Source organism: Anomalospiza imberbis, chromosome 1, assembly GCF_031753505.1.
Source record: "Anomalospiza imberbis isolate Cuckoo-Finch-1a 21T00152 chromosome 1, ASM3175350v1, whole genome shotgun sequence".
NCBI lineage: Eukaryota > Metazoa > Chordata > Aves > Passeriformes > Viduidae > Anomalospiza > Anomalospiza imberbis.
In genome coordinates this window covers 10,553,610-10,567,469 of record NC_089681.1, presented here as the reverse complement: position 1 = coordinate 10,567,469, position 13,860 = coordinate 10,553,610, and the positions used below count along the sequence as shown (strand labels likewise).

Sequence of the window (13,860 nt, the reverse complement as noted above, 5' to 3'; positions counted from 1 at the left end):
TGATAGTGTGCACAACCTATCACTATCAGAAAGGTGAATCAACAACAAATAAAAATAATGTGAGTTTCAGTGTTCCCTTGTCTTTTTTTTTAGCTTCAATGATAAAAGCCTTGAGCAGAATAGAGACCAATTCCCCCAGACTGCTGTGAAAGCTGATGTGAGACTGGTTTTGTGCAATATACATAAGTATGACTGGGAATCTAAATATAGGAGTGACAAATCACTAGGCCTGGGAATTCTCCACTGACATAGCCATTGTGATGCTAAAGAAGAGCATGGCTCCAGCTAAATTAGGTCATGAGATATTAGCACCTTTCTCTTTATGTTCCTTTTTCATAAGGAAATAAAATAACACAGGACCCACAGATAATAAGATTATAAAGCCAGTAATTCAAAAGACAAATAATGGAAGAACTGAAGTCATGTAAGTGCCTCCTCATACCATCCACACACATATATTAAGGGACACTCCTTTTCCAGGAAGTTTAATCCCCAAAATTATTTCTCAGGAATCCTGTCATGGCAATGCAAGAAATAAAAAATATCCAACTGTCCTCTCCTCCCTTCTGATGGAATTTGCTGCTCTGAGAGTAAAACCACTGGAAAATGCACCTGTTTACATGTAAAACATAGCAGCCTTGGTGGGAGCTGGTTTAAGCCAAAATGCTAAGTCTTGCAGATTGGCAGGATATGAGCACTCATTTACTGCTGCTAATTCTCACTAAGCTGGGGAGGTGTAGAGGTGTCTAGTGGCAGTCAGCAGGTTAAGTGACTCCAGGGTGCACAGTGACGCATGTGCACTTGTCTGAGTGCCCCAAGTGAGTAAGATTCTGGGCATGAGGAAACCTGATCTTTTCAGAGAGGAGCCTCAGGCAGGGGAAGGTGGACTAGCAAACTAGGTACAGTGTGTTCCCTGACCTACACTCTGCATTAATATTGCCAGCTAAAGAACATCAGCAATTAGCTGCCTAAAAGCTCCAAAATTATTTGCTGCATGCCTGCAGCACTGGAAGAAAGAAGCCCATCCCACTTCCCCACTTGGCATCAGCCCTCTGGTATCACAGGATGGCACCCTGGTAGCTCAGCTGAGCCAGCACCACCCTAGTTATTCCCCCTGTGGGCAAGTATCCCAGAGTCTGCACTGTGTGAGGGTAGGGGTTTTAAGGTTGAGTGTGAAACTTGGTCTGTGCTCAAAAGGAAGCATATAGACCCTGCACTGACGCCAGAAGACTGCAATGTCAGAAAATAAAGTGTCTCCCAGTGGAACAAGTTCTTCTCTTTTACACCCAAAATTCTCAACACCATAATCAGATGACATTAACTCAGGATGACATTAACTCAGGATGACATTAACTCAGGATAGTGCCTGTTTCTGTGAGGCTCCCCTCTGTCCATCATGTGTTGCCTAATTGCCCTTTTTCTCAATCAACTCAGTAATGAAGAATTTGCCATTATCTGTTTTCTCTTTAAAATACAGCAAAGCTGAAGCAAGAACTTTATCTTTCCTTTTTTTGTCTATGACAAATGACAAACTTGAGTAATAAGCTACAGTATAAATAAAAGTAGGGTATCATAAGCAGTATACTGAGTAACTACTGGTTTTCAGGCTATCCCTTTATTAGATAGTAAATTAGATATAAATCCATTTAGTTGAAAGATAATAAGGTTATGCAACTAATAAGTAAGTCTTGTAAGGAATATTGCTGACTTCATTGTCTGTGTTAAGTCAATATCTACTTGTTAAACCCCTGACCCTCCCCTGGGTCTCCTTTTGTAACCTAAGAAGAATGACTGGACTTTAAAGTACCTCCCCCTCTCCATTACATTTTGAAAATAGAGGGAGTTAACAAAACACAAGAACATAAGAACAGCTACACTAGGTCAGACCAGAAATCTGTGGAGTCCTAGATCCAGTTCCTGGCAGGGACTAAGAACAAGTAGAAGAAAAAAGAGGGCCAATTGTGCATATGGGAGTGCCTTCCCAGAGCAGCCCTGCAGCCTGGAGATTTTTACCTCAGGAATTTCCAGACTGAAAATACTGGCACGTTGTTAAGAACTGGCCTGCTTCAGCAGTTCTGGTGCTCATATCTTTGTTATGGCGGCACTGCCCTGCCATGCTCCAGAACACCTCTGCTCAATCTTGGACATACAAATGACAAGCTACCAGAAAACTGAGCACCTAGCCAGATGAGAGATTAGAGATGAGAAGGTAACCAGGATCACCTGGAGACCTGGAAGCAGAGCATCTCCTGACTCCCAGTTCCATGACTGCATAGTCCTTCCCAGTACCCTCACCATTTCCATGCTTTTGTAGGAGCTGCTCAGCAAACAGACTCGCTCATTTTCTCTTCTAAAGCCTCTCTGCTACCTGACACCTTCAAGACAAACACAATAAATCTCTACTGACAGATACAGTGAGCAGTACTTATTCCTTGTACAGTTCCACGGAAATCTAGGCAAAGCATTACCAACATTGATGGAATTTCCCCTTCTGCTTGCTAAGTGCAGGAACAGACAGAGCCCAGCTTTACTATGAGAGGTTGATTTCTTGACACCTAACTCCTGATGCTTTCTGAGGATAGAATAAGAGGAAAACACATCTGTCACAAGAAAGGAAAGACACAGTTTTCAGCATTCTTGTATGAACACCTGTGCCATAGCAGAAAAACAGGGGGAAAGCAGGACATACGAGTGCCTAAAACCCTCCAAATACCACATTCCATGACATACACCTGCACAGGGTTGTATATGTTTGTGTCAAAATCCAAACAGTGGCCACAGCTTAAACTATTGCATGTTCTCCTCTATCACAGATTGATATTCAAGTTGTGGTTGTTCCAGCCCTTTTGCCTCTCTGACAGCTTTGGAAAGTGCCAGAGTTTGCGTTGTGCCACAGTAGTGTTCCTTAGTGGGTCAAAGCAAACAGCACTCCGATTTCAAACGTGGTTAGGCATTCAAATGAGATACAGACTTTGAGAGTTTGGGGGCTATACGTTACAACTGGAAACTAGAAAGTACCTTTTATACCTCTTTTCCAGTTCTTCCTCCTGATGTAAGATTTTTCCAGGCATTTTAGGATCAAACAGATTGGAAGTAAAACGGTGAGTACAATTTCTGCTATTTTCATCTTTCCTTTTTCTTTATTTTCTAGGATATGCTATATAGACTAATAATAATAATAACATTTTTAAAGCACAACACAGCATTATATGAGACAAAACTGCAAAAGTCACAGGAAGCGTAAACACACAGCAGTGATAGTCATTGCATGATGTTTCAGTGTACAGCAGAGAGCACTGTTTGTATCTCTGTTAGATTCAGTTTCCCTGCTGCCATTGAGGAGTTTGCTTAACAGTATCAGTTAAGACCCCAGCCTTCAAAATCACCTTTTTCATTTGCAGAAGAAGGAGAATGGGAGGAAGAACAGCATGGAGCTTAAGTGAGAGGCATGCATATAAGTTCTCTGGGATGTAATTTTTAGGGGTGCAAAAACTGCTGGAAAGATAAAGGAACTTAAAGGAAAAATATATACTTCTGCAAATGAGTTCTATCTTTTCAGTTGACAAGCATCAGGATTAAGAAGGAATGCAGGTAAGCAAAATAGAAGAGGACTTGCACCCATCTTTTTCCTACCTTTTCAGAAAACAGACCATGTGAGAAAAAATTGTCACACACAGGAGACAGCTTCACTCTCTGAGCAGGCTGGCTGTGATGAGATGATGCCACTCGCCTGAGTGCACAAGTCTGCCCAGAGCCCTCTCACAGGGTCCTTGTTGGTAAATCAGGACCTCACAGCACATTCTGCACCCTAGGATGTCATTATGTTACTACTAACACTTACTTGTATTGGGGTAGGTTCCCAAAGGTCTGCCTTTCCAGGTCGAGGACCTCATTGTGTTTGGCATAGTAGAGAGAGAAAATCTCTTCCTGAGGAGCTGACACTTTAAACAGAAAGCAGCAGTGAGAACCCAAACTGAAATTCAGGAGATATTTCATTTTTCATCAAATCATTTGACTGCAAGGGAAACAGAACTGAAAAAAATATATACTCAGAGATATACTATAAATAATTTAATTCATAATTAAATGTTTGTGTTTCAGCTATCCTTAGATGTATGTCTTTCAGCAACCACTAAAAACAGGAGTCTACTTTAAAAACAAATCTGTTAACACATGAAGGCTGTAATCTGCCCTAATGCAATCACTTAGATTAGCAAAATTTTACATTTCATTGTGTTGGTTTATATTCATTTTTTGGAGCTAAATTGGCCATGAATGATGAAGACATTTTAATTTCATTTCACACCAGAGGTAAATGGACCAACAAGGCATCATCACTGTACACAGCGCTACAGAAACAAATAATAGGAGAGTACTGGGATTTTTAAGCTTGAGAAAATGCTGGCCTGAGAAGTACATGTCTGTGTCAATCCTGGAGCTCAAGAGAGGCTTGGGTCTAGTGTGGCATTTCATGTGCACCACTAATACAGGCTTCTTACTACTCACTGGATAAAATCTATTCAAATGCATAAACTTCACAAATGTTTTTATTAAAGCTCAGGCATGGACAAATTCAAAGGTTAACTCTGTCCTCCAGGCATAGGGCGACAGGGAATAGCATCATCTAATGGTGCTGCAGTTCCTGAGGATCCGGCAGTTCAGCTGTTTCAGAAAATGTAGCATCTCTACTGAAAATTCAGAGATGCTTAAAGGGACACTCTTAAAGGTGTGGAGTGCAGTATTTATATTGAAATATTACTTGGTTCAGCTTGAATAGAACTGCATTACTTAAACTTCTTCCCTTTCTCTAAAATTTCCTCATCAGAGAGATCCCTAACTTGTGGCATCCATGCCATGAAGATAACCAGAGTGAGCAAAAGTCTACTATGGTAATAAGAGACACAGCTGGAATGTATCTACCTGAACCAAATCCATATTTTCTATTTTAAGATTTGCAGCGTGTCACTGACATGCTAAGAACCAACATCTCAAGTTTTCAATGAGATACTGAGGAAAGACTAAAGACTAAACTTAGCAAATTGTCTCCATTAACATTCCAGATTTCAAATGTGGAATTTTAAATTATGATTTCAAATAAGAAAGCAAATTTTTGGTAAAAAAAATAATTTATATTATTGGAATTACAATATTTGTTAAAGAATCGAACACAGCCTGAGTAGAGTTGTATTTACCCCTGGGAATATCAAAATACAGACCTGAATCTGTTTCTACAGTGTCACAATGTTTCCTACATTTTAAAATAATATAAATAAATTAAATAGAATTTTAAGTAAGAATATTCTAGATGTTGTGAGAGAAACTTTTGAGGTCTCAGTATCTTCAAGCACTGCTAAATCCACTTAAAGATGTGGAATTACCAAGGAAGGATAATGGTACTTTCTTCTTCAGTAAATGGTGTTGAGATCTTGTGATGAAAAGCACTAGATAAGTGAGGTACTATCTGTGCCACCAGTCAAATCAGACAGCCTTGTGCACAGTCTGTTTATTTTTATAGTGAAGTATATTATACTGTCAAAAGGACACTTCATCATCTATAATAAATATTCATCTGCATGTATCATGCACTTGAGCTGCATTAAAGTTGAGTTCAGAGCAGGGAAATGAATGAGAAACTTGAGAGATAAATGTCACCTTTCAGTGCTGTTCTTGTGGATAAATTGCAGATAGATATAAACAAAGTCAATTATTTCATACAAGTGTTCCTTGACTCAATGTAAGTGTTCCTTATGCCTAGACTAAAATCCTAAACCTAATAATTTACCTTTTGTCAGAGAATGGCAAGAAGAAACAATATGAAGTTCCACTAACTTAAGATAATTATGTACAGTAACACACAAATATTATCAGTTTTATTTTCCCAGAAACAAAGGTCACATGCTGTGGTGTTGAACAAATTCTCATTGATGCTTACTAAACAACTCCATTAACTACTAAAGAAATATTTTTATTAACACTAGCAGAGAAGGCAGCATATAAATTGAATTTCCACATGCAGTTATCACACAGCAGTGACTCTGAAGCATAGCAAAATATCATTTCCATGACCTCAATCACACAAGGGAAAGTAAATTTAAAGTAATCTTTGACTTTCCTGCACTTTGATTTTGGATTTGCTGGTTTTTTTAATATATGGACATATATTCTAATTAATTTACTCTTATCCTTAATTTTCCTAGGAAATAAAATATTTTTCCTGGAATAGTCTTTTATTCCATTTTAAACTGTATGACTAGCCCATGACTTTGCAACTGCTGCTTTCTATGAACAACATGAAAACACTAAATGCAAGAAATGTATTTTGTAATATACTCAAAGAAGCAAAGTTACTCAGTGGGGAAGGCCCTGTTTCCTATGTTCCGTCTTCTGCAGATAAAACAAAACAAAATAAAATTGTCCTGAAGAAGTACTTTTTCGATTCAATAACTTCTGAGTGTTAATCCTGAAAACGTGTTTTATGCTAATAGGAAGCCATGGACAGTGGTGTTAGGGCTGTCACCTCCATTACAAGACATTACATTTTAAAGTTATGTATAACCATTCGGGTCATAATTTGGATTTTTTTTTTTCTTTCCTATTAGAAGTTTGATGTAATTTTAACAGTAAAGCCTGGACAGCATCTGAAGGCTCAGCCATATGGCTGAATGCAATCACGCTGTGGCTGCTCAGCAAGCTGTGGGTGCCCTCCTGTCCAAGCAGAGATAACCACACCTGGTCCACACAGCCCCACTCACGAGGCTACACATTAATTCACCTCAGGTAAGGCAGCTCAATTTGCTTTGTCTTACAGCCAAGGCAGCATGAAAACAGGGCAGGGGCACTGTTCAACCACCTCCAGCTCCACAGTTGCCCCTCTGCCCAAAAGTTTCTCTTTCGTTCTAACAGCATAACCCAAAAATCCAACAAACCCAACTATATCACAGGGGTCTGGGCTTTAAATTTTCCTTGCTTTCCTAGTATGCAAGGTGCCTGTTCTGCCAGCTCTTACTGACTCCAGTGGTAAATGTGTTGCTTGTTCTGCCCTGGGGGCTGCAGGTTGCTGTTCCGTGAGAGTTTGCAAAGGGATCTGAGCCTCGGTCGTCTGACTTGTGCTTCTGCGCCAAGAGCCAGCCAGGTCTGCCTGCAGTTTTAGTGAATTGTGCCTTAATGAAATACAGGAGAATAAACAGAGGTGCTGTTCCTTTGAAAGCCACTACATCTGAAAATTGGCAGGCTGCAGTAGATTATACCACCAACCACAGGGTCATAATATCTAAATACATTGTATGTAGAAAATAGTTACTGAAAAGTAAGTATAGTCAGCATTTGTAATAAATAATAGCTAATAAATAGTGAAAACATTACATTGTAGGATGTAGGATTCTATATCTTCCACTATTTAATAATTTATCATGTGAAATCCACTGACCTTTCCAAGCTTTCCTTTTTCCCTTTCTGTTTTGGTGAAACAGGAGTGTTAATTATGCTTTCGCTTTTTTTATTGAGCAACATTAGCATACAAATAGGCCATCAATAAGCAATTACAATCTCCATCTCAGAAAGAAGAGAACTACAATATTAAGTGTGGCTACTCGCAAACACACAAGTCCTTTTTAAAAAAGACAGAGCAACTCACAATTGAATAAAACAGGAATGCACAGGAAAAACAGACAATGATAGATGGATAAATATCAGGCTAGCTCTCAGGCAAAGAATTCAAAAAAGTCCTTCTTATTCATCAGACAAACATAAGACTGGAAATAACCCTAGTTTTCCCCATACTGCCCTGCCACTGAGTCCAGAGATTAAAAATCTGCTCAGATCTCATGCAGGTAACATTTATGAATTTTACTCAAGGGAAGCTATCAGTTGTGTCAAATGGCACTGACTTATGTCTTTAGCAGCATTTGACTTATTGCCAGTGAAACACTAAATCTGCTTGCTTCTTTTTTATACTGGGGGACCTATATGAGAGAAAGGATGAATTTCTTCTATTTGACAGGGTAGGTTTGTGTTAAAGATGAATAATAAAACAATCACCACAATATTTTTTTCTGTAAGTACAACACATTGCTGCTGTGCCTTTCATCCAAGACCTGGTTTAAACCTAAACCTACACTGATTTAAGTAAATATGTTATTTTGTACCTTTTTAGTTGAATCAGTTTCATTTCATACTAATGGCCTAAAATTGCCTTCAAATGCAAATAGGGGTAAATTAATTTTTAAGTGCCCACACAAGATGTTTCCACATTTTTACCTAACATTTAAGAGTATTTGATCTTAAAATCAGTTATGTCTAATGTCAATCAGCCAACACATTTTTAGAAGTCACTGACCTTCAGCTGAGATGCTGTAAATAACCAGATTTTGATTCACAGACCATTGGGGAAAATGTAAATAACTTACTTTAAAACCATCTTTGACTGAAGGATGGCCTCTTACACCACTATGTCCTGATCTGTTGCAAGCTTCATGTCTGAAGCAGTTTGTGCATATTCTGTCTGGAGAGTACATGCTCTATGGCAAAATGTAAACACCTTGAATTAATTAAACCAAAGCCTACTGAAGAAAAAGCTGCTTACAGCTTTCATGAAAGTGATCTTGACCTCCTACCCTATGTTTCCCTCCATTAAACTTATAAATAAATCTTTGAAAACTACATAACACTGGCTGTCTAGGAGGTCTTCTTTTGTTTAGGACTTCAGCAGACAAGTTCAGCCAAATCCTGCCTTGCCAGCTGTGGAGACAATTCCCTTGGCTTCCCACCTTTCCTGCCAGCAGCAAATACCATCTCTGGCATGGAGACAGAACCACTCAGCAGACACCACAATTTGCAACCTACCATCTCAGTTTAACCAGATAGCAGATTAAGTTGTGAATTTCAGCTGTCAACATTGCCAATGCTCACTCCACTTTTCCATCTCCCCTGTGAGGGTGTTATCTTCTCAGCTGCCCAGGAGGATTCAAAGATATTTATTAATAACAGCATTCCCTTATTCCCTTAATACAATTTAACAATCCCCCTTTTCAGCAGGTTTCCTCCAGTGCAGGCAAGATATGAGCTGCTGAAATCCAAGCTGCTGTTGGATGATTTCTCTGGTTTTAAAATACAACTAGAGAATGATAAATATATTGTAACGCCACTATTCTCTTCAGTTCCTGTAAAACCTCATTTTTTTCCTCAGGCATTTTAGTGCTTTACCATTAAAACTTTGCATGGCATTTGCTGATGTCTTTTTCTGGTGGTACGTGGGATTAAGACACTGTTGAGGACCACACAGAAAAAAAAATTCTATACTTTGATATGAGCACTGAAAATAGCAAGGAAAAGGCTTGAGGGAAAATGTTCAGAGGAGCAGGTTTTAGGGTGCAGTCCCATGAGCTGGGGTGAGCCAACCTAACAACTCACTGTCAACACCTTGGTGTGACACTATGGTTCTCCCCATCTTGTCTCTCCTCCCTATTCCACTTGTCCTCCTCCTGTTCTTATCTTATGTTGGCTCTTATGCCTTTGGGCCACTCCTTTCACCAATTCACCAATCCAGCACAAACTACGCTGTAGGTTGGGAGGAAAAGATCAGATAGCAGTTTCTGTAGGATTAGTGAGCTCACAGGAAGACGACTCAAGGACCAGAGTCAGTGAGACAGAGCAATCACAGAACCTTAGGCTGAAAAGGATCTTTGAGATCATCAAGTCCAGACATGAATCTTGAGGCTGTATAACCAAGAGAAGGGGAGTGACACCCATCTTTCACAGAAATGACAAGACACCTGAAAACAAAGTTTAACCCAATTTCATCTAACGTGGTAGGACATTTCCAACCATTCTCAAGGAGTTTGCTGACCTATTTGCAGAATCCTTGTTCTTGATTCGATTGTCTAAGTGGTTCTGTCTAGGAGATGATGCAGACAGGGGAATCTCCCATTTGAAAGGAGCATTTCATACACAGAATTTCCTCTTGGTTGCCTTCATGATATCAGAAAGTAGCTAGAGAATAAAGCTATAAAAAGGGTCTCAAATTCTCAAAAAGGCAGTAACCTATTCTATTAGTTGATTAGCAATGTGCTAACAGATTTTTTCCTCCATAATTAATAGCACAAGAGTAGTATTACTAATAGGAAGGGCACTTTTCAAGCCCAAGTTTCCAATGTCTTATTTTGGATTTCTAAACACTAAACGTGTTATAACATGAAACATGAAATTTCACTTTTATGTGTTGTGATTTTATCCATTTAAAAGTACATATATTTCCTTGAATCTTTTCTGCATCCAAAATAGAATATATAATCAAAATTACATTTCTTTCTGAAAAAGAAATTGGCAGAAAATATTTTTTCTAGAAAATGTGGGATCTCCCTCTAATTAAATAAATTTTAAAGCTCTTGTCATAACTCTCTTTATAACACTGCACAACCATATGCCAAGGCAAAGATTTTAAATTATAATTTTGCAAGGTAATATTGCAACTCATTTTCAGGATATTTCAAATCAGCAGTCCAGCCCAAAGACATCCATTCCAATTGTTCTCTGATTATAGGATTGCTGAATGTTCACACTTAATCATAAACATAGACTATAGAACCACAGCTGTTATTAAAATGGAGATAAGATAAATTTTAATTAACTGGTTGTATGTCTGTAAATAAATAAACTAATCCTATCTCCCTGAATTGCAAGTGACAGCTTTGCATCAACCTGAGGAGAAGAGATTCCTTTTTTAAAAAAGTTTTATTGGCAGTTACAGATCTCAGTAATAGAAAACATAGAGTTTGAAAACAACAGATTTAACAGTTCTTTTAAATTTATCTTGATAATTTAATCCAAGAATGAAGGGAGTTAATGCACATTCTTATGCCTGTCTTCCTAAAACTGAGACATAATTTGGACTAATAAGTGACAATATATTCAGCTCTTGTGCTCTGTGTGGCAAATCTATCACCGAGGCAGGCCTGTTAACTTTAATGTTCCTGCCACTCGTCTGAGAAATAAAATAAAATGGAAAAGTTAAGATCACAACTCTGATGCAGTCTTGGCTTTGTTGATGACCACTTTCAGATACCTGTCATAAGCATCATTATTTTCTTGCAGTTTGGATATTCTGACATGATCTATATCTGTGGTTCAAAATCTTGCCAGTCTTCAATAAATGTCTACATATTACACCTCTATAAATACAGAATTCCACATCAATATTGCTAGCAGGCTATCCTAGAGTTATTTCAATGAAATTTTTATGCTTCTTATTGCTAAGTCAGTAAAGGGAAAAGTATTCCTTTAATTTTCTTTTAAGTTGATTAAAACTTACCAGTTCTGTGGCATCTCAGCAACTTCACTAAAATCACCAATTCATTTTATACAACCCTCTGAAAAAACAGCTGATGATGTCAATTTCTCAGTCTTGTGTTTGGTCAACATTCAGTGGATCATGTTAAGTCAAGAGGTTATGAATTGATATTGCTCATTCTCACACAAGTCAAGAACTGGAAGTGTGGATTCTGTCTGATTAATTCCCTGGTATTTCTGAGATGACTAATGGTTACTCACCAAACAAAAATCTTATATTACCAGATCATTTTTGATGATCTAAAATGGATGAAGAAATGGGGTCATTTCTAGATGCAATGCAATTTCATTCAGCCTAGAAGGAGGGCTCATCAATCTGTAGTTAAGAAAGAAGATAGGAAGACTTTCAAGCAAAACTTAACATATCAACAGAAATTTTGTGGTTTTTATTTCACCAAAATTTTCCAACAGAAAAACATCATTCCTCATGCTATGTCTTTGAATGTGAAGTAGGTGATCTGATATTCCTTAAATTACCAAAATGTTGATATAAATAGACTTTTCCAGGAAAGATAAAACTACTGGCCAAATGTTAATCACAGTATTGAAACAAGATTAGACAACAGTGAATATTTGTATTTTTTAAGATATGAGGTTCTAATCTTACACAGATAATTTCACTCAGGATTTTTTAATTGCTAAAGTGAAAGGCTGAGGTGTAATTTTGGCTTTATAACTCACTGGGTATTTAATGACAGCAAGGAAAGAAAAGTTGCCAAGATTTCCAGTGAGAGGCAGTTAAAAATATTTGTCTTTATTATAAACTTAATCATAATCCTTACAGTTTCTACAAAATAGTCGATTGATTCCACAAATTAACAAAATAATAACATGATGGGGAGAGGAGGGAGAGAGCATACTTTTGTAGGAAATTCTTACTAATGTGATAATCAGTCACCTATGTTTGTCATATATTCATGTACTGGGGAAAAAAATTTCCTAGATTTAGTTTGAAAAAGTTACTACAATAAACCCAAGGACAAAATTAGCCTGCTCAGCCTAAACAAAAAAAAAAAAAAAAAAAAAAAAAAAAAAAAAAATCCAGAGTGTCTCTTCCTCTCTTCCACCAGCAAAAGAAAAGAGATACTAGAATAAAAATGAGTTGGGAGGAAAAAAGTGAAGTATTGAATAAAACCAAAGAAGATCTATTAAAAAAATACAAGTATATATTTTAAAGAGCTGTTTGGATGAAAGACTTGAGATAAAGCTACTTATTCCTTCTCAGTTTCTCCCCCTCTTTCCTGTTTGGCTTCACTATAAAGCAATAAACACCATCTGGTTTTGGAATTTTCTGCTGCTTTGCCTATGGTGCTTCTTCTACAAAATTTCCCTTGGGCCAGAATTTGCTGAGCAACCTTATCTTCCCAGAAGTTAGTGGTTTTAGGAGGGATTCAGCACCTCAAAATCTCAAATTCCTATCAAGTCTTTCTGCCTGCTTATGTGTGCATGGATCTCACTGACTTGCCCTCCTCTAAGAGGGCTACACGAAGGATCTCACTTGTTCCACATCATTTTAGACCAAGGACAAGCACCTCCAAAGGATTTTAGGCCAAGGATAAGTGCCTCCAGGGCTTGGGTCTGCACCCACCATTTCTTGCCTTTCTCTCTCCCTCCTCTCATTTCCCAAATGCGGTTGGTAGGGTTGGATTTCTCATGTTTTCCCCCACCATGAGAAGGGGACTTGCTTTTCCAGAGTCCTCACAAATTGCTGCCCTCAGCCCCTGGCTGAGACACAGACACAGAGTTGAACCTCTGTGGCCAGCACCGTACCTGACACCAAATCCTCTCTGAAATCAGGATGTCCCCATTTCCAAGTGACAACGTGCTCCTGCCATCAATCTGCAGCACACCCAGAGAAACTGAGGCTGCAAGGAGAGACACTCTGCCTTCCTGATCTCATGGAAACTGTCCCCTGGTTGTCTGATCTGAGCTTGCTCACCCAGGAGCTACAAGAACCTGACATCAAGATACAGAGTGAGCAGAAGGGAATCATACAACTGGAGGCACCAGCAGCAGGACATCCCTTTTTAGCACAATGTGGCTACTTTCATAATAAGTAACATGAAATTTTACTGTAGGTAGGGTGTCCTCTGCAAAATATTTTTTGGGAGATAGCACATCCCAGAAATACTTTGTAGGATATCATCTAACTGGAGATTTTCCTTCTATCTTAACTTCAATAGAGCATTTGCAGAGTAAAATGAGCTAGAGCTACCCTTCCCACAGGGTAGCACAGACCCCCCTCAGTCCTGGAATAAATGTTAGAGTAGTATCTGTGTTGCCTTTATCTAATACTGGAATCAACTCAAATGATCTGGCAATCAGTTAATTTTGGAAGAAAAATTCTCATCTGCACATGCCCTCAGCAAAGATCAGGTTTCTTTTTTTGTCTGATCTCTCTCTCTCTCTCTGTTCTTTAAACTCCTCCACGAGAAAGTGTATCACCCTTTAGCTGTTCCCCATACACAGCCTGCTGCTGGCATGCAACCAGTAAAACTCCAACCCATAACAACATCA

General features: G+C 38.5%; 1 long non-coding RNA gene across 1 annotated transcript; it reads right to left on the bottom strand.

Moving 5' to 3' along the window:
- Positions 1 to 1,596: 1,596 nt before the first annotated feature.
- Positions 1,597 to 3,918, bottom strand: LOC137475342 (uncharacterized). The gene is made up of 2 exons (XR_010999839.1): positions 3,842 to 3,918; positions 1,597 to 2,572 (listed from the first exon to the last, which is right to left on the bottom strand). It is a non-coding gene; the product is annotated as an uncharacterized lncRNA (long non-coding RNA).
- Positions 3,919 to 13,860: the final 9,942 nt, after the last annotated feature.